The 24,749-nt window shown below is 46.0% G+C and overlaps 1 long non-coding RNA gene across 2 annotated transcripts in view; it reads left to right on the top strand.

The window, feature by feature from the left end:
• The first annotated feature begins 513 nt into the window (after positions 1-513).
• LOC139266782 (uncharacterized) overlaps positions 514-24,749 on the top strand; it is a 94,187-nt gene continuing 69,951 nt past the window's right edge. For both annotated transcript variants that reach the window (XR_011593768.1, XR_011593767.1), the window contains exons 1-2: positions 514-601; positions 3,474-3,571. This is a non-coding gene — a long non-coding RNA (uncharacterized lncRNA). The remainder of the gene's footprint in view (positions 602-3,473; positions 3,572-24,749) is intronic.

Raw genomic sequence — 24,749 nt, 5'->3', positions numbered from 1 at the left:
GCATTCACAGGGAGGTGGACAGCACTGGTAGCTAAGACAAGACAAACCTGGTGCTATAAACTTTCCTAGTAATTAATATGCTAATTGCATCGCAAGCTCAGAATACTGGTTTGGATGAAGAAGCCCCTTCAGCCTATTTGATGTCATCCAGAATAACAACCCTGCTTTAGTCCAAAATTTCCGCTTCATAATACCGAACTTGTGGCTTCTTATCCCGATGACTGGCTTATTGGAAATATTGTTTCAAATTTACTTTTCTATCCCATTAATTACTATATACTTTCCCTTTAAAAAATCACATTCCTTTCAAATATCAGTTATCTTTTTCTTCATTCAAAGCCCTGAAAGACAAATGCTGTACTTTTCAGGACTTTGACAGGTTTTAGAACTCACTTCTAACGTACATATTTGTCTGTTGATCACTGTATCTATAGAAGAATAATAACTTCCTGTAAAGGTCAACAGGAAATAGCTGTCAAGTTAAACATTCAGGCTTTAGTGGAGAGAGGTGTTCAGAGTACAAACCATTGAAAAAGGAACACTATTCCCTCTGTAGGATTGTTACGATATAATAGATATGTTTGAAGCTGACAGCTGGATTGTAAATACTGTAATTATTTGAGATGACTTGAGTATTAACATTTTCCTCATCGTAGACAGAATTATTAACATTGGCCCTGAAATTCCAATGTCCCGGGTCTGTAAGAAGTTTCTACGGACCCGGGAAAGCATCGGAAAAGCCGGTTTTCAGCACGCAATGCACATGCGCTGGAAACCGGCTTTTCCGATCAGTCAGGTTTCTGGCTTGACAGATCTCGCGCATATCAGGAGCGAGGACACTTGCAGGGCAAGATTTCCGATATTTACGCATATCTTGCCCTGCAAATGTCCTCAAAAATCTTGCGCCTGAAAAAGCAGGCATATAGCCTACCTTTACAGGTGCAAGTGTTTAAAAATACACAAAAACATTTTAAAATAAAGTTATAAAAACACATTTTATTGTTAAAAACCCTCCCCACTACGGTAAGTTTATTTTAAGGCATCTTTAAAAAAAGTCGGGAAAATATTTTTTTTTATAAGAACTTTAATTTAAATGATTCTTAAATATGTAGTGTATTTTTCTATTTTTTATTAGTGTTTTGTGTGTTTGGAGGGGTTTCTCATTCATAATAATAGGAACTCCAACTTACGGAGTTCCCATTATTATGAATGAGAAAATACTGTACCTTGATTGGCTGCCCAGAGCCATGTGACTACAGCTCCAGCCTTGCGCACGTCCTGATGTGCACACACTCTGAACTGTAGGAGTGAAGGCCTCAGGTTCGGAAGTTCGAACGGGCGCAGCAGGAACAAGTAGGTGAGCATCTTTTAAAACTTTTTCAGTCGATTGCCCGCGGGAAGACCTCGATCGGAATTTCAGGCCCACTGTTTAAATCCTAGGTATGAGATTTTTCGGTCATGAGCCATATACTTGAGGGGGGTCATTTTTACTATCACCACCTGGCTGATAATCGAGAGAAATGGTTTGCCGCCCATTGTAGAAATCATTGGGTGAGTTCTACAATGGGCGGCCAATAATGTATCATAAGAACATAAGAAATAGGAGCAGGAGTCGGCCATACAATCCCTCGAGCCCGTTCCGCCATTTAATACTATCATGGCTGATCCGCTCGTGGACTCAGGTCCACTTCCCCATCTGCTCCCCATCTCTTATCGGTTAAGAAACGGTCTATCTCTGCCTTAAATGTATTCCACAGCTCTCTGAGGCAGTGAATTCCACAGATTTACAACCCTTTGAGAGAAGAAATTCTTCCTCACCTCAGTTTTAAATGGGCAGCCCCTTATTCTAAAATTATGCCCCCTAGTTCTAGTCTCCCCTATCAGTGGAAACATCCTCACTGCATCCACCTTGTCAAGCCCCCTTATAATCTTATATGTTTGAATAAGATCACCTCTCATTCTTCTGCATTCCAATGAATAGAAGCCCAACCTACTCAACCTTTCCACATAAGCCAACCCCCTCATCTCCGGAAACAACCTAGTGAACCTTCTCTGAACTGCCTCCAAAGCAAGTATATCCTTTTGTAAATATGGAAAACAAAACTGTACGCAGTATTCCGGGTGTGGCCTCACCAATACCCCTGTTTTTATACTCCATCCCCTTTGCAATAAAGCCCAAGATTCCATTGGCCTTTCTGATCACTTGCTGTACCTGCATACTAACCTTTTGTGTCTCATGCACAAGTACCCCCAGGTCCCGCTGTACTGCAGCACTTTGCAATTTTTCTTCATTTAAATAATAGCTTGCTCTTTGATTTTTTTTCTCCCAAAGTGCATGACCTCACACTTTCCAACATTATACTCCATCTGCCAAATTTTTGCCCACTCACTTAGCCTGTCTATGTCCTTTTGCAGATTTTGTGTGTCCTCCTCACACATTGCTTTTCCTCCCATCTTTGTATCATCAGCAAACTTGGCTACGTTATAATCGGTCCCTTCTTCCAAGTTGTTAATATAGATTGTAAATAGTTGGGGTCCCAGCACTGATCCCTGCGGCACGCCACGAGTTACTGATTGCCAACCCAAGAATGAACCATTTATCCCGACTCTCTGTTTTCTTTAGTTAGCAAATCCTCTATCCATGCTAATATATTACCCCCAACCCCATGAACTTTTATCTTGTGCAGTAACATTTTATGTGGCACCTTGTCAAATGCCTTCTGGAAGTCCAAATACACCACATCCACTGGTTCCCTTTATCCACGCTGCCCATTACATCCTCAAAGAATTCCAGCAAATTTGTCAAACATGACTTCCCCTTCATAAATCCATGCTGACTCTGCCTGACTGAATTATGCTTTTCCAAATGTCCTGCTACTGTTTCTTTAATAACGGACTCCAACATTTTCTCAACCACAGATGTTAGGCTAACTGGTCTATAGTTTCCTGCTTTTTGTCTGCCTCCTTTTTTAAATAGGGGCGTTACATTTGCAGTTTTCCAATCTGCTGGGACCTCCCCAGAATCCAGGGAATTTTGGTAAATTACAACCAATGCATCCACTATCCCTGCCGTTACTTCTCGTAAGACCCTAGGGTGCAAGCCATCAGGTCCAGGAAATGTATCCACCTTTAGTCCCATTATCTTACCGAGTACCACCTCCTTAGTGATTGTGATTGTGTTAAGTTCCTCCCCCCCCATAGCCCCTTGACTATCCACTGTTGGGATAGTGTTAGTGTCCTCTACCGTAAAGAGCTTAGGCGTCCTGCACAGGTGCAACATTTCACGCATCTCACTGCTTTTTGCGGGACCTTGCTGTGTGTAAATTGGCTGCCACATCTCCCTACATTACAACATTGACTACACTTCAAAAATACTTGACTGGTTGTAAAACGCTTTGGGACATCTGAGGTGTTATATAATACAATTTTATTCCATATTTCTTCCTTCTTTCTCGCTTTCTTTCTCCGAATAGGAAAGGGAATTGTCTGGGAAAACAGAAATTGGAATGAAACCTTCTCTACCCTTGCTGCCACGATATATCATCGACTGCTGTCTATAAATGTGGTAAATGTAAGTCAATAATTGCAGAGTGAAGACCTTATCCAGATTCCTGGTCCCCAGCAGCAGCTGCTATCAATTCTCAGCTTATGTATCCATGGCGGGATGATGAGAATATTGTGCCTTTTCCACTCCATGTAATTCAATTTAAAGCCACACAGATACGTCGGCCGTGCAGTTGCACAGATACAATCCCCTGCAGACTGCAATAGTTTTCTGTCGACAACATTTGTTTAAAAAAATTAGATTACAATTTTACATTTTTGGAAAGAGGCAAACATGAGCTGGCAAGATAATTTCTCTTTACTCATTGGAAAAAAATGATTCAACAGTCTGAAATATTTGTAGCAAATTTTATACAAAACACCTTCTCATCTGTGAATAAAACATCAAGGAATCAGAACATATATATGAGAAAAACACATGCAGCTGTTGATGGTGTTGAAGCATTTTAAAAGAGAACTCGTTGACATCACTCTCAAAGAATTGAAAAATTGCTCACATACCAATTGGACTTATAGACAATAATCACCTGATTTAAACAAAAGCAGATTTCAGAAAGTCCCGGGAGCAAAATAACTCCCCCTTCATATTGCAATAACATTTCACTGGTTGCCAAGCATTCGAGTTTCACATGAGTAATCGGTGTTTTCGGTTTCCGTTCAGACTGCTTGAGCCAATTCCGTAGCGATTGCTTGTTCAGAGAGTTTAAATCTCCCTGCCATTATCTACTGGTTGTGCCTTTTGTGCGTGGGCTGCCATGCTGCTGCTCTGATGGGATGTACTCAGTCGGAGCCCCGAAAAGAAAGTCCACTTCATCAGGACTCTACAGCTGGCCAAATGCACCCTGCACCTGGACTTCTTTGTTTGAAGTTACAGTAACAGCTTGTGCTGTGAACTCAAAGGGATGGATTTTCAGCTTTGCCGTTTTCGGGGCAAAAACGGAGTCAGGGCGGGAAATTTACCGCCCAATTAATGTTTGCCCTTTGTAGAGCAACTTTTGTCATTTGAGCCTTGTGCTGGGGGCTCCGTGCAAAGGGAGGCATTGTACTAGTTTTGCGGTGCACAAACGGGATCCTCGCCAATGCTGGGCCGGGAATACTCCGAGAGAGGCCTCAGGGGGGAAAAAAAATTCTTCACAAAAACATTCAAAAAACGTTGCCAACACCATTGCTGCAAAATATAAAAAAATAAAAACTGGACCTTACCTTTTTTGCTGTTTATCCAACTTACCACCGCCGGCAGGGCTGCACTGCTGTGTTTTCCCTGGCGGTCATCGCGGGGCGCGTTTCGCAGCGTTCGGGTCGGATGATTGACGAAACTTCTGCCGCCGTCACAATGCGAGTCGTTGCACACCAGGCGCAGCTCTCCGCATCGGTGCTTTTAAGCACCCCCACAAAAAACGACCCGAGGATCGCGCCCGGACACAAAACAACTGACCACCTTATTTTTCGCCACACACCGCCTGCTAGCGGTGGCAAGTTGGATAAACAGCAAAAAAGGTAAGTTCCAGTTTTTATTTTTTTATATTTTGCAGCGATTTGTGTAGTAATGGTGTTGGCAACGTTTTTGAATGTTTTTGTGAAGAATTTTTTTTCCCCCGCTAAGGCCTCTCTCGGAGTATTCCCTGCCCAGCATTGGCGAGGATCCCGTTTGTGCGCCGCAAAACTAGTACAATGCGTCCCTTTGCATGGAGTGTCAAAACCGGCGAAAACCCGGTCTTAAACGACCCGAAAATCTATCCCCAAACCTTTAAGCACTCGGGGCACAATTTTCACTTCTATCGGCTGCCAGTAACGGGAGGGAACATGCTCAGAATGGGATCGGTAGCCTTACAGCTCCAATAACACCAATGAAGAGGTCAGCAACATTCTGAACACGGCCTATCTCCGAGTGCCTGCCTGTCTCAGGCCGTAGGCCCTTTTTAATATGAAAACTAGGGCCCCAATTTCAGGTCAAAACTGGTCATGGTACGCCATGCACACTCCAACCAGTTCCACGGGCAATGGAGTCAAAGAGGCCGAAACAAGGTAAGTTTGAAATTATATTTGTGGGGCCCAGAGTAGTAGAAGTGCTTCTCCCAGCTCCACAAAACTAATGTATGCCACTGTTGCCATGGGGCAACCTCCACCAACGTTTACCTTGCTGACAACCAGGGCAATGTGATATTGGGAAGCGCCAATCCGTGCTGTATTGGGATTCCCGTTAGCTCGCCGGGCCAATAATAATGAGGCCGGTCCTTCAAAATCGCAAATGTCTCTTTGCCGTAGGTATGGGCAATTGGCTGGTACAATCTAAAAGTCAAAATCAACCCCTCATAGAGTTTTAGAAGAGTTGTAGAAATTTATGGCACAGAAGAAGGCTATTGTGCCATTGCCAGCCGAAAGAGCTATCCAGCCTAATCCCACTTTCCAGCTCTTGGTCCGTACTCTTGTAGGTTACGGCACTTCAAGTGCATATCCAAGTACTTTTTAAACGCAATGAGAGTTTCTGCCTCTACCACCCTTTCAGGCAGTGAGTTCCAGACCCCTGCCATCGTCTATGTGAAAAGGTTTCTCTTTAACTTTCCTCTAATCCTTCTAACAATTACTTTAAATCTATGCCCCCTGGTTATTGACCCCTCTGCTAAGGGGAAATGTGTCCTTCTTATGCATTCTATCTAGGCCCCTAATAATTTTATACACCACAATTAAATCTCCCCTCCACCTCCTGCTCCAAAGAAAACAACCCCAGTCTGTCCAATCTTTCCTCATAGCTAAAATTCTCCAGTGTTGGGAACATCCTCGTAAATCTCCTCTGCACCCTCTCTAGTACAATCACATATTTCCTGTAATGTGGCGACCAGAACTGTACACATTACTTACTCTAAGCTGCGGCCTAACTAGTGTTTTATACAGTTCAAGCATAACCTCCCTGCTCTTGTATTCAGTGCCTCGGCTAAAAAAGGAAAGTATCCTGTATGCCTTCTTAACCACCTTATCTACCTGTCCTGCTACCTTCAGGGATCTGTGGACATGTACTTTAAAATACCCTACCATTTATTCTACATTCCCTTGCCTTGTTAGCCCTCCCCAAATGCATTAACTTACACTTCTCCAGATTGAATTCCATTTGCCACTTTTCCACCCACCTGACCAGTCCATTGATATCTTCCTGCAATCTACAGCTTTCTTCCTCACTATCAACCACATGGCCAATTTATGTATCATCTGCAAACTTCTTAATCATACCCTTATATTCAAGTCTAAATCATTGATATATACCATAAAAAGCAAGGGACTTAGTACTGAGCCCTGCCGAACCCCAGTGGAAACAGCCTTCCAGTCAGAAAAACATCCTTCGACCATTACCCTTTGCTTCCTGCCACTGAGCTAAATTTTGGATCCAACTTGCCACTTTCCCTTGGATCCCATGGGCTTTTACTTTTCTGACCAGTCTGCCATGTGGGACTTTGTCAAAAGCCTTGTTAAAATCCATGTATACTACATCAAATGCACTACCCTCATCAACCCTCCTTGTTACCTCCTCAAAAAATTCAATCAAGTTAGTCAAACTTGACCTTCCCTTAAAAAATTCCATGCTGACTGTCCTTGATTAATCCGTGCCTTTCTAAATGAAGATTTATCCTGTCCCTCAGAATTGTTTCCAATAATTTGCCCACTACCAACATTAGGCTAACTGGCCTGTAATTACTCAGTCTATCCCTTTCTCTCTTTTAAACAACTGTCATCATAGGCGGTCCCTCGAAACAAGGATGATTTGCTTACAAGCCAAAAAAGGATGAGTTCACTGGTGTTTCAATGAAGGCCCCGAACTACAACCTGAACGACTGTATAATGTTAGCAGCCCTCCAGTCCTCCGGCACCACATTTGTAACCAGAGAGTATTGGAAAATGATGGTCAGAGTCTCTGCTATTTCCTCCCTTTCTTCTCTTAACAGCCTAGGATACAATTTATCTGGGCCTGGTGATTTATCTACTTTCAAAGATGCTAAACCCCTTAATACTTCCTCTCTCGCTATGTTTATCTCATCTAATATTTCACTCTCCTCCCTGATTGCAATGTCTGCATTGTCCCTCTTTCTTGTGGAGATAGACGCAAAATATTCATTAAGATCCTTACCCACGTCTTCCGCCTCCACACATAGTTTACCTTTTTGGTCTCTAATAGACCGTTCTCTTTCTTTAGTTATCCTCTTGCTCTTTATGTATTTATAGAACATCTTTGGGTTTTCTTGATTTTACTTGCCAATATATTTGCATTCCTTGTGTTTGCTTTCCTAATTTCCCTATTAATTTCACCTATACTTCTCAAGGCTTTCTGCAGTATTTAGCTCTCGGTATCTTTGAACGTCTACATGCAACATAATTAACTTACCTTTTTCAACATCAGTCTTACTGTCATATTGGCAGAAGACTTGACACAAGTTTGTGTGTATTTACTTTTGATACTGTATTCTAGCATTGTGTATGTTATGTCCATAACAAAGTAATGTGATTGAGTACTGTAGACGTGAGTAAGTGTGACCTTAGTCTCTTTATTCCAACTCCAGAGTGTTGGTACAGCATGGGAGGCCTGCTTATATACACTGCTCTCAAGGGATTCTGGGATCCCTTGGAACTCCAACAGATATGCCCTCTGGTGGCAGTAAAATGCTGGTTACAAGGTGTTGCACACATAACATAACTCTCTTCCAAAGTCAATAGTACACTTATTTACAGGGTGAGACGATCTGAGGCTTTTTGCTCCCTAGTCGATCGTCTCGGTACAAATGCAGGTGCAGGTGAGTTGGTTGGTTCTTCACTGAGCTGCTACACAGTTGGCCTTGCTGGTCTGCTGGGGATGATGAGTTCAGCTTTGTGGTCAACCGTGATGTCAGTTGCCACTTGTGTGTGTGTCGGAGGGTCGAAGTTGGTGGTGTCCTCTTCGGGTTGCTCGTGGCTGTCTGTGAATCGCAGTTTGGTTTGGTCCAAATGCTTTCTGCAAGTTAGTCCATTTGCGAGTTTGACCTGAAACACCCTACTCCCTTCTTTGGCAATGACAGTGCCATCAAGCCATTTCGGACCATCTCCATAGTTGAATACAAATACAGGGTCATTTGACTTCAATATTGCGTGACAAATTTGCATGATCTTGGTATATGCGTTGATGATGCCGCCTGCCCTCGATGTGATCGTGGAGACCAGGGTGGACAAGAGAGGGCCTTGTTTTGAGCGCCCTTTTCATGAGCAACTCGGTTGGGGGAATCCCAGTGAGCAAGTGGGGTCTGGTGTGGAAGCTGAGCAGGACTCGGAACAGGCAGGTCTGCAGGGAGCCTTCCGACACACTTTTCAAGCTTTGCTTGATGGTTTGGACTGCCCGTTCTGCCTGGCCATTGGATGCGGGCTTGAACGGGGCAGATGTGACGTGCTTGATCCCACCGTGGGTCATGAAGCTCTTGAATTCAGCACTGGTGAAGCACGGCTCATTGTTGCTGACAGGCAGGCGTGCATGGCAAACATAGCTCGTAGATTTTCAATGGTGACAGTGGACGTGCTTACAGACATTATTACACACTCAATCCACTTAGAAGTGTCGAGAGAGGCGGGAGTCGGCGAGAGGCAGCGGCCTATAAAGGCTCAGCAGTCGGGCAGTCCGGGGAGTGTCGAGAGAGGCGGGAGTCGGTGAGAGGCAGCGGTCTATAAAGTCTCAGCAGTCGGTCAGTCCGGGGAGTGTCGAGAGAGGCGGGAGTCGGTGAGAGGCAGCGGTCTATAATGGCTCAGCAGTCGGGCAGTCCAGGGAGTGTCGAGAGAGGCGGGAGTCGGTGAGAGGCAGCGGTCTATAAAGGCTCAGCTGTCGGTCAGTCCGGGGAGTGTCGAGAGAGGCGGGAGTCAGTGAGAGGCAGCGGCCTATAAAGGCTCAGCAGTCGGGCAGTCCGGGGAGTGTCGAGAGAGACGGGAGTCGGTGAGAGGCAGCGGTCTATAAAGGCTCAGCAGTCGGGCAGTCCGGGGAGTGTCGAGAGAGACGGGAGTTGGCGAGAGGCAGCGGCCTATAAAGGCTCAGCAGTCGGGCAGTCCGGGGAGTGTCGAGAGAGACGGGAGTCGGTGAGAGGCAGCGGTCTATAATGGCTCAGCAGTCGGGCAGTCCGGGGAGCGGCGAGAGAGGCGGGAGTCGGCGAGAGGCAGCGGTCTATAAAGGCTCAGCAGTCGGGCAGTCCGGGGAGCGTCGAGAGAGGCGGGAGTCGGCGAGAGGCAGCGGCCTATAAAGGCTCAGCAGTCGGGCAGTCCGGGGAGCGTCGAGAGAGACGGGAGTCAGCGAGAGGCAGCGGCCTATAAAGGCTCAGCAGTCGGGCAGTCCGGGGAGTGTCGAGAGAGGCGGGAGTCGGCGAGAGGCAGCGGCCTATAAAGGCTCAGCAGTCGGGCAGTCCGGGGAGTGTCGAGAGAGGTGGGAGTCGGTGAGAGGCAGCGGCCTATAATGGCTCAGCAGTCGGGCAGTCCGGGGAGCGTCGAGAGAGGCGGGAGTCAGTGAGAGGCAGCGGCCTATAAAGGCTCAGCAGTCGGTCAGTCCGGGGAGAGTCGAGAGAGGCGGGAGTCGGCGAGAGGCAGCGGCCTATATTGGCTCAGCAGTCGGGCAGTCCGGGGAGAGAGGCAGAGCTTGTACAGCTCCAGCTGGGAGAGAAAGCAAAAAAGTAGAAAGAAATCAAAAGGTGACGTCACAGCCAAGGGGGTAAGTGATTGGCTGGTGATTGGTGAGTAGTTTTTCTTTTTCTTTCTTTTTTATATCAGCAAGTAACTTTTAACATTGTTGTTGCCAATTTAAGTGTATCTAAGGGTTAAGTCATGGCAGGAGAGCTCGGTCAGATGTTATGCTCCTCCTGTACCATGTGGGAACTCAGGGACGACACCAGTGTCCCTGACGACTAGGTGTGCGGGAAGTGTATCCGCCTCCAGCTCCTGACGGACCGCGTTGCGGAGTTGGAGCTGAGGGTGGATTCACTCTGGAGCATCCACGATGCTGAGAATGACGTGAGTAGCACGTGGAGTGAGTTGGTCTTATTGCAGGTGAAGGGTCCAAGGCCAGATAGGGAATGGAAGACCAGCAGGAAGAGCAGTGCAAGGAAGGTAGTGCAGGGGTCCCCTGCGGCCATCCCCCTGCAAAACAGATACACCGTTTTGAGTACTGTTGAGGGGGATGACTCATTAGGGGAGGGCAGCAGCAGCCAAGTTCATGGCACCATGGCTGGCTCAGTTGCACAGGAGGGCAGGAAAAAGAGTGGGAGAGCGATAGTGATAGGGGATTCAATTGTGAGGGGAATAGATAGGCGTTTCTGCGGCCGCAACCGAGACTCCAGGATGATATGTTGCCTCCCTGGTGCAAAGGTCAAGGATGTCTCGGAGCGGGTGCAGGACATTCTAAACAGGGAGGGAGCACAGCCAGTTGTCGTGGTGCACATTGGTACCAACGACATAGGTAAAAAAAGGGATGAGGTCCTACAAAACGAATTTAAGGAGCTAGTAGCTAAATTAAAAAGTAGGACCTCAAAAGTAGTAATCTCGGGATTGCTACCAGTGCCACGTGCTAGTCAGAGAAGGAATCGCAGGATAGCGCAGGTGAATATGTGGCTTGAGCAGTGGTGCAGCAGGGAGGGATTCAAATTCCTGGGGCATTGGAACCGGTTCTGGGGGAGGTGAGACCAGTACAAACCGGACGGTCTGCACCTGGGCAGGACCGGAACCAATGTCCTAGGGGGAGTGTTTGCTAGTGCTGTTGGGGAGGAGTTAAACTAATATGGCAGGGGGATGGGAACCAATGCAGGGAGACAGAGGGAAACAAAAAGGAGACAGAAGCAAAAGACAGAAAGGAGATGAGTAAAAGTGGAGGGCAGAGAAACCCAAGGCAAAAAACAAAAAAGGCCACTTTAGAGCAAAATTCTAAAGGGTCAAAGTGTGTTAAAAAGGCAAGCCTGAAGGCTTTGTGTCTTAATGCAAGGAGTATCCGTAATAAGGTGGATGAATTAACTGTGCAAATAGATGTTAACAAATATGATGTGATCGGGATTACGGAGACGTGGCTCCAGGATGATCAGGACTGGGAACTCAACATCCAGGGGTATTCAACATTCAGGAAAGATAGAATAAAAGGAAAAGGAGGTGGGGTAGCATTGCTGATTAAAGAGGAGATTAAGGCAATAGTTAGGAAGGACATTAGCTTGGATGATGTGGAATCTATATGGGTAGAGCTGCAGAACACCAAAGGGCAAAAAACGTTAGTGGGAGTTGTGTACAGACCTCCAAACAGTACTGGTGATGTTGGGGAGGGCATCAAACAGGAAATTAGGGGTGCATGCAATAAAGGTGCAGCAGTTATAATGGGTGACTTTAATATGCACATAGATTGGGCTAACCAAACTGGAAGCAATACGGTGGAGGAGGATTTCCTGGAGTGCATAAGGGATGGTTTTCTAGACCAATATGTTGAGGAACCAACTAGGGGGGAGGCCATCTTAGACTGGGTGTTGTGTAATGAGAGAGGATTAATTAGCAATCTCGTTGTGCAAGGCCCCTTGGGGAAGAGAGACCATAATATGGTGGAATTCTGCATTAGGATGGAGAATGAAACAGTTAATTCAGAGACCATGGTCCAGAACTTAAAGAAGGGTAACTTTGAAGGTATGAGGCGTGAATTGGCTAGGATAGATTGGCGAATGATACTGAAGGGGTTGACTGTGGATGGGCAATGGCAGACATTTAGAGACCGCATGGATGAACTACAACAATTGTACATTCCTGTCTGGCATAAAAATAAAAAAGGGAAGGTGACTCAACCGTGGCTATCAAGGGAAATCAGGGATAGTATTAAAGCCAAGGAAGTGGCATACAAATTGGCCAGAAATAACAGCGAACCCGGGGACTGGGAGAAATTTAGAACTCAGCAGAGGAGGACAAAGGGTTTGATTAGGGCAGGGAAAATGGAGTACGAGAGGAAGCTTGCAGGGATCATTAAGACGGATTGCAAAAGTTTCTCCAGATATGTAAAGAGAAAAAGGTTAGTAAAGACAAACGTAGGTCCTCTGCAGTCAGAATCAGGGGAAGTCATAACGGGGAACAAAGAAATGGCAGACCAATTGAACAAGTACTTTGGTTCGGTATTCACTAAGGAGGACACAAACAATCTTCTGGATATAAAAGGGGTCAGAGGGTCTAGTAAGGAGGAGGAACTAAGGGAAATCCTTATTAGTCGGGAAATTGTGTTGGGGAAATTGATGGGATTGAAGGCCGATAAATCCCCAGGGCCTGATGGACTGCATCCCAGAGTACTTAAGGAGGTGGCCTTGGAAATAGCGGATGCATTGAAAATCATTTTCCAACATTCCATTGACTCTGGATCAGTTCCTATCGAGTGGAGGGTAGCCAATGTATCCCCACTTTTTAAAAAAGGAGGGAGAGAGAAAACAGGGAATTATAGACCGGTCAGCCTGACCTCAGTAGTGGGTAAAATGATGGAATCAATTATTAAGGATGTCATAGCAGCGCATTTGGAAAATGGTGACATGATAGGTCCAAGTCAGCATGGATTTGTGAAAGGGAAATCATGCTTGACAAATCTTCTGGAATTTTTTGAGGATGTTTCCAGTAGAGTGGACAAGGGAGAACCAGTTGATGTGGTATATTTGGACTTTCAGAAGGCTTTCGACAAGGTCCCACACAAGAGATTAATGTGCAAAGTTAAAGCACATGGGATTGGGGGTAGTGTGCTGACATGGATTGAGAACTGATTGTCAGACAAGAAGCAAAGAGTAGGAGTAAATGGGTACTTTTCCGAATGGCAGGCAGTGACTAGTGGGGTACCGCAAGGTTCTGTGCTGGGGCCTCAGCTGTTTACACTGTACATTAATGATTTAGACGAGGGGATTAAATGTAGTATCTCCAAATTTGCGGATGACATTAAATTGGGTGGCAGTGTGAGCTGCGAGGAGGATGCTATGAGGCTGCAGAGTGACTTGGATAGGTTAGGTGAGTGGGCAAATGCATGGCAGATGAAGTATAATGTAGATAAATGTGAGGTTATCCACTTTGGTGGTAAAAACAGAGAGACAGATATTATCTGAATGGTGACAGATTAGGAAAAGGAGAGGTGCAACGAGATCTGGGTGTCATGGTACATCAGTCATTGAAGGTTGGCATGCAGGTACAGCAGGCGGTTAAGAAAGCAAATGGCATGTTGGCCTTCATAGCGAGGGGATTTGAGTACAGGGGCAGGGAGGTGTTGCTACAGTTGTACAGGGCCTTGGTGAGGCCACACCTGGAGTATTGTGTACAGTTTTGGTCTCCTAAATTGAGGAAGGACATTCTTGCTATTGAGGGAGTGCAGCGAAGGTTCACCAGACTGATTCCCGGGATGGTGAGACTGACCTATCAAGAAAGACTGGATCAACTGGGCTTGTATTCACTGGAGTTCAGAAGAATGAGAGGGGACCTCATAGAAACGTTTAAAATTCTGACGGGTTTAGACAGGTTGGATGCAGGAAGAATGTTCCCAATGTTGGTGAAGTCCAGAATAAGGGGTAAGCCATTTAGGACCGAGATGAGGAGAAACTTCTTCACCCAGAGAGTGGTGAACCTGTGGAATTCTCTACCACAGAAAGTAGTTGAGGCCAATTCACTAAATATATTCAAAAGGGAGTTAGATGAAGTCCTTACTACTAGGGGGATCAAGGGGTATGGCGAGAAAGCAGGAAGGGAGTACTGAATTTGCATGTTCAGCCATGAACTCATTGAATGGCGGTGCAGGCTAGAAGGGCCGAATGGCCTACTCCTGCACCTATTTTCTATGTTTCTATGTTTCTATGAATAAGCATCCACAACAACCAAAAACATTTTGCCTAGAAACGGGCCAGCGAAGTCAACGTGGATCCTAGACCACGGTTTGGAGGGCCATGACCACAAACTTAGCGGTGCCTCCCTGGGTGCATTGCTCAGTTGAGAGCAAGTGTTGGATTGGCGCATGCAAGACTTCAAATCTAAGTCGATGCCGGGCCACCACCGGGATCTGGCTATAGCTTTCATCATTACTATGCCTGGGTGGGTACTGTGTAGGTCGCGTATGAATGTTTCCCTGCCTTTTTTGTGCAAAACACACAAAAGACTGTCTGCCTGTATGGACATTTCGTCTTTGTGCCGCTGGAACGGCTTGATCTCTTCATGCATCTCCGCTGGGACGCTGGACCAGCTCCCATGGAGGACACAGTTTTTTACAACGGACAGTAAAGGATCCTAGCTGGTCCAGGTCCTGATCTAGCGAGCCGTAACGGGTGACTTTTCGTTTTCAAATGCATCCATCACCAAGAGCAAGTCTGCAGGCTGTGCCATTTCCACCCCGGTGGTGGGCAATGGTAGCCGACTGAGAGCATCAGCGCAGTTCTCTGTGTCTGGCCTGTGGCGAATTACATAGTTTTAGGCAGACAGCGTGAGCGCCCACCTTTGGATGCGAGCAGAGGTTGGTATTGATACCTTTGCTCTCTGAGAATAGCAATATGAGCGGCGTATGGTCAGTGTCTAACTCGAACTTAAGCCCAAACAGATACTGATGCATTTTTTTTACACCATAAATGCATGCTTAAACAAGCTCCTGGACGCATATGTGACCGGTTGCAATATTCACGATTCGATTGCTTGTTGTAACACACACCCGACCCCGTACGAAGACGCATCTCAAGCTAGCACTAAACGTTTACAAGGATCATACAGGACAAGCAGTTTGTTGGAACATAACAGATTTCGGGCTTTCTTAAAAGCTGTCTCTTGTGATTTCCCCCATACCCAGTCATCTCCATTGCGTAGCAACATTTGTAGAGATTCTAGCAAGGTGCTTAACCCGGGTAGGAAATTACCAAAATAATTGAGGAATCCCAGGAACGACCGCAGCTCCATCACGTTCTGTGGTCGGTGCGTTCTTGGTGGCCTCCGTCTTGGCGTCGGTGTGTTTGATGCCATCTGCCGCGATTCTTCTCCCTAAGAACTCGACCTCTGGCACCAGGAAAACACACTTCGAACGTTTCAACCTGAGTCCCACACGATGTAGCCGACGTAGAACCTCTTCCAGGTTCTGCAAGTGTTCGATGGTGTCCCGACCTGTGACCAGTATGTCGTCCTGGAAAACCACAGTGCACGGAACTGACTTTAGCAGACTCTCTATGTTCCTTTGAAAAATAGCCACGGCCGATCGAATCCCAAATGGGCATCTGTTGTAGATGAACAGACCTTTGTGCGTGTTGATGCAGGTGAGGCCTTTTGAAGATTCCGCCAGCTCCTGCATCATGTAGGCTGACGTCAGGTCCAACTTGGTGAACGTCTTTCCTCCTGCCAGTGTCGCAAATAGGTCGTCTGCCTTGGGTAGTGGGTACTGGTCCTGTAGTGAAAAAGGATAAATCGTTACTTTATAGTCCCCGCAAATTCTGTCAGTGCCATCGCCCTTGAGGACCGGAACAATCGGACTGGCCCACTCGTTGAACTCCACCGGTGCGATGATGCCCTCTCATTGTAGCCTGTCCAGCTCGATCTCCACTTTCTCTGGCATCAAGTATAGCACCGCCCTTGCCTTGTGGTGGATGGGTCATGTACCAGCAACCAAGTGGATCTGCACCTTCGCCCCGAGAAACCTCCGATGCCTGGCTCAAACAACAATGGAAACTTGCTCAGAACCTGGGCACATGAGGCGTCGCCGACGGATAAAAGCGCTCAGGTGTCATCCCAGTTCCAGCGGATTTTTCCCAGCGAGCTTCTGCCGAACAGTGTGGGGCCATCTCCTGGTACTCTCCATAGTGTGAGTTCGTGCACTGCTCCATTATAGGAGACTTTTACTGCTGCGCTGCCAATTACAGGGATCAGCTCTTTCATGTAAGTTCTCAGCTTGGTGTGAATGGGGCTCAGCTTGGGTCTGTGTGCCTTGTTGCACCACAGCCTGTCAAAGGCCTTTTTACTCATGATGGACTGACTCGCACCCGTGTCCAATTCAATGGATACTGGAATTCCATTCAGTTCAACTTTTAACATGATCGGTGGACATTTCATGGTGAAGGTGTGTACCCCGTATACTTCTGCCTCCTTGGTTTGAGTCTCTCGTTCAGTTTGATCCGCCATGGATCGGTCTTCCTCTGCAACGTGGTGGTTTGCAGCTCGGCTGCACATTCGCTGGAGGTATCCCATTGTTCCACAGCCTTTGCATGCATAATGTTTGAAGCGGCATTGATGGGCTCGATGATCACCTCTGCAGCGCCAACAAGGTGTTAACTGCCTTGCATTAACGCTTGATGGCAGACTCTGAGTCATCTGAGGTCGTGCAGCTGCAGTCGTGTACGTTCTGCCATATGCATTCCTGCCTGAAAACGACATTACTTTGTGTACAGTACTTGCTGAAACATCTTTATGCTGCAAAATTTGTTTGGTATTATCGCTGGTGGACATAAATGCCTGGGCTATCGTTATGGCTTTGCTCAGGTTCGGTGTTTCAACAGTCAATAGTTTGCGATGGATAACCTCATGGCCAATGCCAAGCACAAAAATGTCTCTTAGCATTTGCTCCAGGAATCTATCAAATTCGCAATGTCCTGTAAGACGCCTTAGTTCGGTGACGTAGCTCGCCACTTCCTGGCCATCAGACTGTTGACATGTGTAAAATCGATACCTTGCCATCAAAACGCTCTCCTTCGGATTTAGGTGCTCCCGGACCAGCGTACACAGTTCTTCATACGATTTGGTTGTTGGTTTCACCGGAGCAAGAAGATTCTTCATGAGGCCAGAGGTTGTTTCCCCGCAGACGGTGAGGAGGATTGCCCTTCATTTGGCAGCGTTCTCATTCCCTTCCAGCTCATTGGCCACGAAGTATTGGTCGAGCCGCTCCACAAAGGCCTCCCAATCATTCCCTTCTGAGAATTTCTCCAGGATACCAACAGTTCTCTGTATTTTCGTGTGATTGTTCGTTATCTCGTCACCAGTTGTTATATCCATAACAAAGTAATGTGATTGAGTACCGTAGACGTGAGTAATTGTGACCTTAGTCTCTTTATTCTAACTCCAAAGTGTTGGTGCAGCATGGAAGACCTGCTTATATACAGTGCTCCCAAGGGATGCTGGAATCCCTTGGGACTCCAACAGATACGCCCTCGGGTGGCAGTAAAATGCTGGTTACATAGGGTTACATACATAACTGTGTTCATCATGCATTTCTCTTGAAATCATGTTGATCTTGCCCCATCTTATTGTCTGTTTCTTACACTTATGTCTGCAGACTTCTGATCAAGAAGCTAACCATTCTGTAAATGTACTCATAATATGAAACCATTCCAATCTCTGGAATAAGTACTTATAGTTAGTCTGAGGACATTTACCGTTATATTCTGAGCATTACTGTTTTATGCCGAATTTATGTAGACCCATCCATCATCAATAGCTTCCAAGCAACACTCTTCTGCTTGGGTTAGGCTCTACGCTTCCATCGCATATATGTTTGTTTCTAGCACTTTACTTATTAATTGGTAACAAATATTAGAGTCTCATTTACCATTGTTGCAGGAACAGAATGGTATGTAAACATAACGGAGCAAATCATTCATCCGAATTCAGATATCTTGACCGATGACCAGTTTCACTCCACAAACATTAATTAATTTGTGTCAGTACAGATGCGGTGCTATGTCCAGCAGGGGGTATGCTTATTTAATTATTATTTAATTAGTGCAAGACATATTTAACTGGCTGGTATTAAAAATTTAGACAAGCTCAGCGTGTCAAAAGATGTTTTGAAGAAGACTCATTTCAGGAAATTCTGGCTTGCAACCCAGAAATTTGCAGTATAGACAATTCACCCACTCAGCAATATCCAGCATCTACCGTACATTGTAATAATGCTGTTTGAAGAGTTTTAACATAATGATCTTAATTTTGAAATTTCCCTATGAAGATCAAACTTTGCAAGGTCTTCAAAAACAATGCTCTTGAAAATATTGGGTCAGATCTTGTTCCCAGCGGCAAATAAACATAAGAACATAAGAACATAAGAATTAGGAACAGGAGTAGGCCATCTAGCCCCTCGAGCCTGCTCCACCATTCAACAAGATCATGGCTGATCTGGCCGTGGACTCAGCTCCACTTACCTGCCCGCTCCCTGTAACCCTTAATTCCCTTATTGGTTAAAAATCTATCTATCTGTGACTTGAATACATTCAATGAGCTAGCCTCAACTGCTTCCTTGGGCAGAGAATTCCACAGATTCACAACCCTCTGGGAGAAGAAATTCCTTCTCAACTTGGTTTTAAATTGGCTCCCCGTATTTTGAGGCTGTGCCCCCAAGTTCTAGTCTCCCCGACCAGTGGAAACAACCTCTCTGCCTCTATCTTGTCTATCCCTTTCATGATTTTAAATGTTTCTATAAGATCATCCCTCATCCTGCTGAACTCCAATGAGTAAAGACCCAGTCTACTCAATCTATCATAAGGTAACCCCCTCATCTCCGGAATCAGCCTAGTGAATCGTCTCTGTACCCGCTCCAAAGCTAGTATATCCTTCCTTAAGTAAGGTGACCAAAACTGCACCCAGTACTCCAGGTGCGGCCACCAATACCCTATACAGTTGCAGCAGGACCTCCCTGCTTTTGTACTCCATCCCTCTCACAATGAAGGCCAACATTCCATTCGCCTTCCTGATTACCTGCTGCACCTGCAAACTAACTTTTTGGGATTCATGCACAAGGACCCCCAGGTCCCTCTGCACCGCAGCATGTTGTAATTTCTCCCCATTCAAATAATATTCCCTTTTACTGTTTTTTTTTTCCAAGGTGGATGACCTCACACTTTCCGACATTGTATTCCATCTGCCAAACCTTAGCCCATTCGCTTAATCTATCTAAATCTCTTTGCAGCCTCTCTGTGTCCTCTACACAACCCACTTTCCCACTAATCTTTGTGTCATCTGCAAATTTTGTTGCACTACACTCTGTCCCCTCTTCCAGGTCATCTATGTATATTGTAAACAGTTGTGGTCCCAGCACCGATCCCTGTGGCACACCACTAACCACCGATTTCCAACCCGAAAAGGACCCATTTATCCCGACTCTCTGCTTTCTGTTCGCCAGCCAATTCTCTATCCATGCTAATACATTTCCTCTGACTCCGCGAACCTTTATTACACTTCATTACACTTACACTTGCCCACAGACTTTCTATGGGATTTTGCATTGGAACTTTGTAAATTAGGAAGCCAAAAATGATGCAGTACCCTCTACAGGATATCTGGGATCTGTGTGAACAGGGCAAGCAACTGTGTATCTCCCTAACCAATCAGATTGAAGAATCGTTAATGAGCAGCACAGAGTCTGAACCAGGAAGTGTTAGTTAGAATATTTAATTCAATGTCAAATCTGGTACAGAAAACAAAATCAAGAGATTTATCCTTGTCCCTTTTCTTTATTATCTACACGCTACCCCTTGACAACATCTTCTGAAGGCACAGGGTCAGCTTTCACGTTTATGCTGATGACACCCAGCTCCTTCTTTCTATTGCCCCTCTTAATCCCTTAATGGCCTCTGTGCTGTCAGAGTGCTTGCCTACTATCAAGTCTTAGATAAATCATAACTTTCTCCAGCTCAGCACCAAGAAGACTGAATCCATCATCTTCAGCCCTCACCAAAAACTCAGCTTTCTTGTCTCAGGCTTGCAACTCCTTCCTGGCCACTGTCTTAGGATGAGCCAGCCTGTTCAAAGCTTTGTTCCTGGTACATCCTGAGCAAAGCTTTAAACACAACATTCCATGCATCACCAAATCCACATACTTTCACCTCCACAATATTTCTCTGCCCTTCAATTCATTCCTCGTTCACTGAAAATCTTACACATGCCTTTGTCACCCCCAGAATCAAGTATTCTAATGTTTTCCATGGTGGTCTCGATCATTCAACCTCTAAAATCTCCAATTCCAAACTCTGCCCCAGGTATCCTGTCCCACACAGCCATTGCCCTTGTCCTCACCATCACGCATTGTCTCCCATTCCCCCAACACATTAACTGTAAAATCTTCATCCTCATCTTTAAATCTCTCCATTGGTTCTCTCCATCCGACCTCTGCCACCTTCGCCAGCCCCACAACTCCTGAAAATTCTGCTCCTCTCACCCTGGCCTTCTATGCATTCCCCCTCCCCCTCCCCCCCACCCCCATCCCCACCTTCTCCCTTCGCCCAACCATTGGTGACAGAACCTTCAGCCACTTTATCCTACTTTCTGGAACTCCCTCCCTAAACCGATCCACCTTTAATAAACCCCACAAAAGCCATTATTAATTATGGTCACCCCTCCTAATCTCCCCCTTCCTGATTTGGTGTTCATTTCTTTTTATCTGAAAGCGCTGGGGACATTTCTTTACATTAAAGGTGCTATATAATTGCAAGTTGACAGTTGTTGAGTAAATGGGTTCTTATTGAAAACAAAGAGAAGGGGTTGAAAGACATTCAAAAGACCTCTTAAAATCTATTTTTGTTGGTGCCGAGCTATTTGCAATCATTTCGAGATCTATTTTTGAGATTCACAGCACAGACAGTGACCGGTTTCAGGAATTATTTGAAACTTTGTATTTCTCTGCATCTGTTATGTCACTGTCATAATCTTCTCAGATAATATTGCAACGTTGGTTGGCATCTGTAGCTGGGTTTTATTTCTTTCAAGTTTCCCTTTTAAAATAAGTTGTGTTGCAGATCATGTTTCTGCTCCTCAAACATATCCACGAAACAATGACTGAAAACTGCATGGCCTTGAACAAAACTATCTTTGTTTTTAGGATTTAAGCACGGCCAATAAATGTACTATTTTACTCGTGGGCTGTGGTTTTTCTGAGATTGCAGTTAAACCTGCCTCTTGACCATATGGTTTTGGGTCTGGCTGGATTTTTGAAAGTTCCGTGTCCAGTGAGAGTCAGGCAAACCATTTGTGTTTTGATTATTGAAAGTCTTGAGACATAGGGCTAAAAATTCAGGGCCTTGGTGAGGCCACACCTGGAGTATTATGTACAGTTTTGGTCTCCTAACCTGAGGAAGGACATTCTTGCTATTGAGGGAGTGCAGCGAAGGTTCACCAGACTGATTCCCGGGATGGCGGGACTGACCTATCAAGAAAGACTGGATCAACTGGGCTTGTATTCACTGGAGTTCAGAAGAATGAGAGGGGACCTCATAGAAACGTTTAAAATTCTGACGGGGTTAGACAGGTTAGATGCAGGAAGAATGTTCCCAATGTTGGGGAAGTCCAGAACCAGGGGACACAGTCTAAGGATAAGGGGGAAGCCATTTAGGACTGAGATGAGGAAGAATTTCTTCACCCAGAGAGTGGTGAACCTGTGGAATTCTCTACCACAGAAAGTTGTTGAGGCCAATTCACTAAATATATTCAAAAAGGAGTTAGATGAAGTCCTTACTACTAGGGGAATCAAGGGGTATGGTGAGAAAACAGGAATGGGGTACTGAAGTTGCATGTTCAGCCATGAACTCATTGAATGGCGGTGCAGGCTAGAAGGGCCGAATGGCCTACTCCTGCACCTATTTTCTATGTTTCTATGTTTCTATGTTTACCATCACCTGTTATCGCCAGATTCAGGGGAAAAAATGGCGGCTGCCGCACTTCCAACCCCTGCTGGTGGGTCCCGCAACAGCCGCCATTTTCAGGTGGCCGGCAGCACTTCCGATGTCAGCGCTTGCCGCAATGATGTAGATGGTGCAGATCGTGATGTTAGTTAGTGCGTAACGCTCACTTGCCACCTGATCTACAAGTTTCAACTTTGCCACTCCACTCCACTCGCATTGACAAGCAGGAATGAGGTTCCAACAGTGTTATTTAGAGGGGTCCTCAACAACAGCTTGTGCCTGATATGGTTCTGCAGTTTGATTGGTTGAGTGCAACTTTCTGCAGCTCAAGCAGCTTTATAAACTTCTTTCAAGGTTCTGAGGCAGCAGGGAATGTTGTTGCAAGTGGAGAACATCTTCATTCTTATTTAAAGGCTTCTTCTCACAATTGTTCACAGTAATGGGGACTGTACTGACAGACTCCCTCGCACTCGAGTATCTTCGGGAGAGAGAGCGGGGGCAGAAAATGAAGAGGAGAAGATGCGTGCAGAAGGAGGAGGGCCAGGAGGGCTCTTAACAGAAGGCCTTACCCACCTACAGTCTTCTGAGAGCACTTCTCTTATATCCACTTAAGCGAGGAGAAGTGTATTACTGAGGAGATGGTACAGAACTCTGCCATCTCCTGCAACCAAACTTGCAGCCTCAGAGCAGGGCAACCACGACTCTCCCAGTGACAGTCAAGGTCACCATGGCCCCAAATTTCTTCAACAGTGCATCCTTCCAGTCTGCAGCATGAGACACAGTGAACATCTCACAGTTCGACATCCATCGCTGCATCCCAGATGTCACAGAGGCTCTCTACCACCAGAAGAAAGGACTATGTATTCTTCTCTCTGAGCAGAGAGAAGCAGAACGAGCACATATGTAGCTTTGCCAGGATAGCGGGCTTCCCCATGGTGCAGATCGCCATCGAAAGCACCCATGTGGTTTTGCGGGTAACATATAACAGTCCTGATATCTTCCGTAACCACAAAAGCTACCACTCATTTAATGTGCAGTTGGTGTGCGTCCATGCCCAGCATTTCCCGATGGTCTATGCCCACTATCCTGGCAGCAGTCCTGATACCTTCATCCTGCGTCAGGTCGGTATCCCAGCAATCGTCCAGCCACCACATAAAACTTGAGGGTGGCTGCTTGGAGACAAGGGCTATCCGCTCTGCACCTGGCTGATGACTCCCTTCTGCAACCCCACCACTCCTGCCCAGCACTGATATAATGAGAGCCATGCTTCCACCAGAAACATCATCGAGCAGAACATCGGGCTACTGAAACAATGGTTCCACTGCCTTGACCGCTCAAGAGGAGCCCTACAGTACTCTGTGGAGTGTCCCACTTTGTGGTGCTCTGCTGTATGCTTTACAACGTGGGCATGTAGAGGGCACAGCCCTTGCCACCAGGGATTATGGGATTAGCTCAGGAGGAGGACGAGGAAAAGGATGAGGAGGAAGAGGAAGATGACCAAGAGGAAGAGTACAAAGGAGAAAGGAGGAAGCAGGCAGCTAATCCCCCTCCCAGATGGGCTGTCCGTGTGCACCTCATCAGACTCCGATTTCAATGAATGGAACTCCAGATTCCCGTTGCCCAACACTTCACCATCATACCATCCCTCTGTCATAGAATATCACAGTACTCTCCTGGGCACAAAGCTGAAATGTGAGCCACCACAAGAGATTCCAAACAAAATTAATAAATTTATCAAAAATCAATTGACACATATGACATGAACTAATCACCCTGGTGCGATCCCTTAGTGTTTGTCATTCGTGTGCCTTTTCCTACTCTAGTGCTCCTACAATGTGCTGCCCCAGTGGCTGCAACATGGCTGGTGGAAGGCTGATGACTTTCCATGGGGAGACTTCAGATGGTCTTGCAGGATGACCTCAAGCAGCTCTGGCCCTATAAGGCCTGGCTGTAGACTGCACCATCTCAGCATAGGCAGCCGTCTGGGCTGGCTGATTGACAGGCAGTGGCAAGGGCAATGGCGGACTGGCAGTGGTTGAAAAAAAAAGACTTGGGGCTAGATTTTCCACTATTTTTGCATGCATAACGCACACTTAATAACCATTTTACCGCTGAAATATCGTTTAATGCCCATATAATGCCCATTTAGCCAAAAAATGGAAACATTTTTCTGACACTTATCGCCGAGCGTTACTTTCCCCATGTGCATAACGCTGGGAAAAATTAATGCCGCCCACCCACTTTTTTGGGGCGGAATCATCAGAATGGGCGAAACCAACGCCCATAATATCGGCCAGCATTACTTTCCGCATGTAATTAACGCTGAGATTCAATAATACCGACCGCCCACTTAATTTTGTCGTAAAGATCACATTTGCCAAAACTAACACCCAGGAGATCGCCCAGCGTAACTTTCACCACCTCGCACACATCTCGCCCACAATAACGCTCGCCCAAAAATCCGCCCGGAAAAAGTGTAACTAACCGGAACTACTCACAGCGGTATGGACGCCATGTCCTAAATCACATGTCGCATCATTTAAAAGATTGCTCTGCTTCAACCTCAGGGGAGTTCGGATGTACTCTGGA

Source organism: Pristiophorus japonicus, chromosome 7 (genome assembly GCF_044704955.1).
Source record: "Pristiophorus japonicus isolate sPriJap1 chromosome 7, sPriJap1.hap1, whole genome shotgun sequence".
NCBI classification, from domain to species: Eukaryota; Metazoa; Chordata; class Chondrichthyes; family Pristiophoridae; genus Pristiophorus; species Pristiophorus japonicus.
Note: the sequence above shows the minus strand (reverse complement) of the source record. Positions and strands in the feature narration are given on the sequence as shown.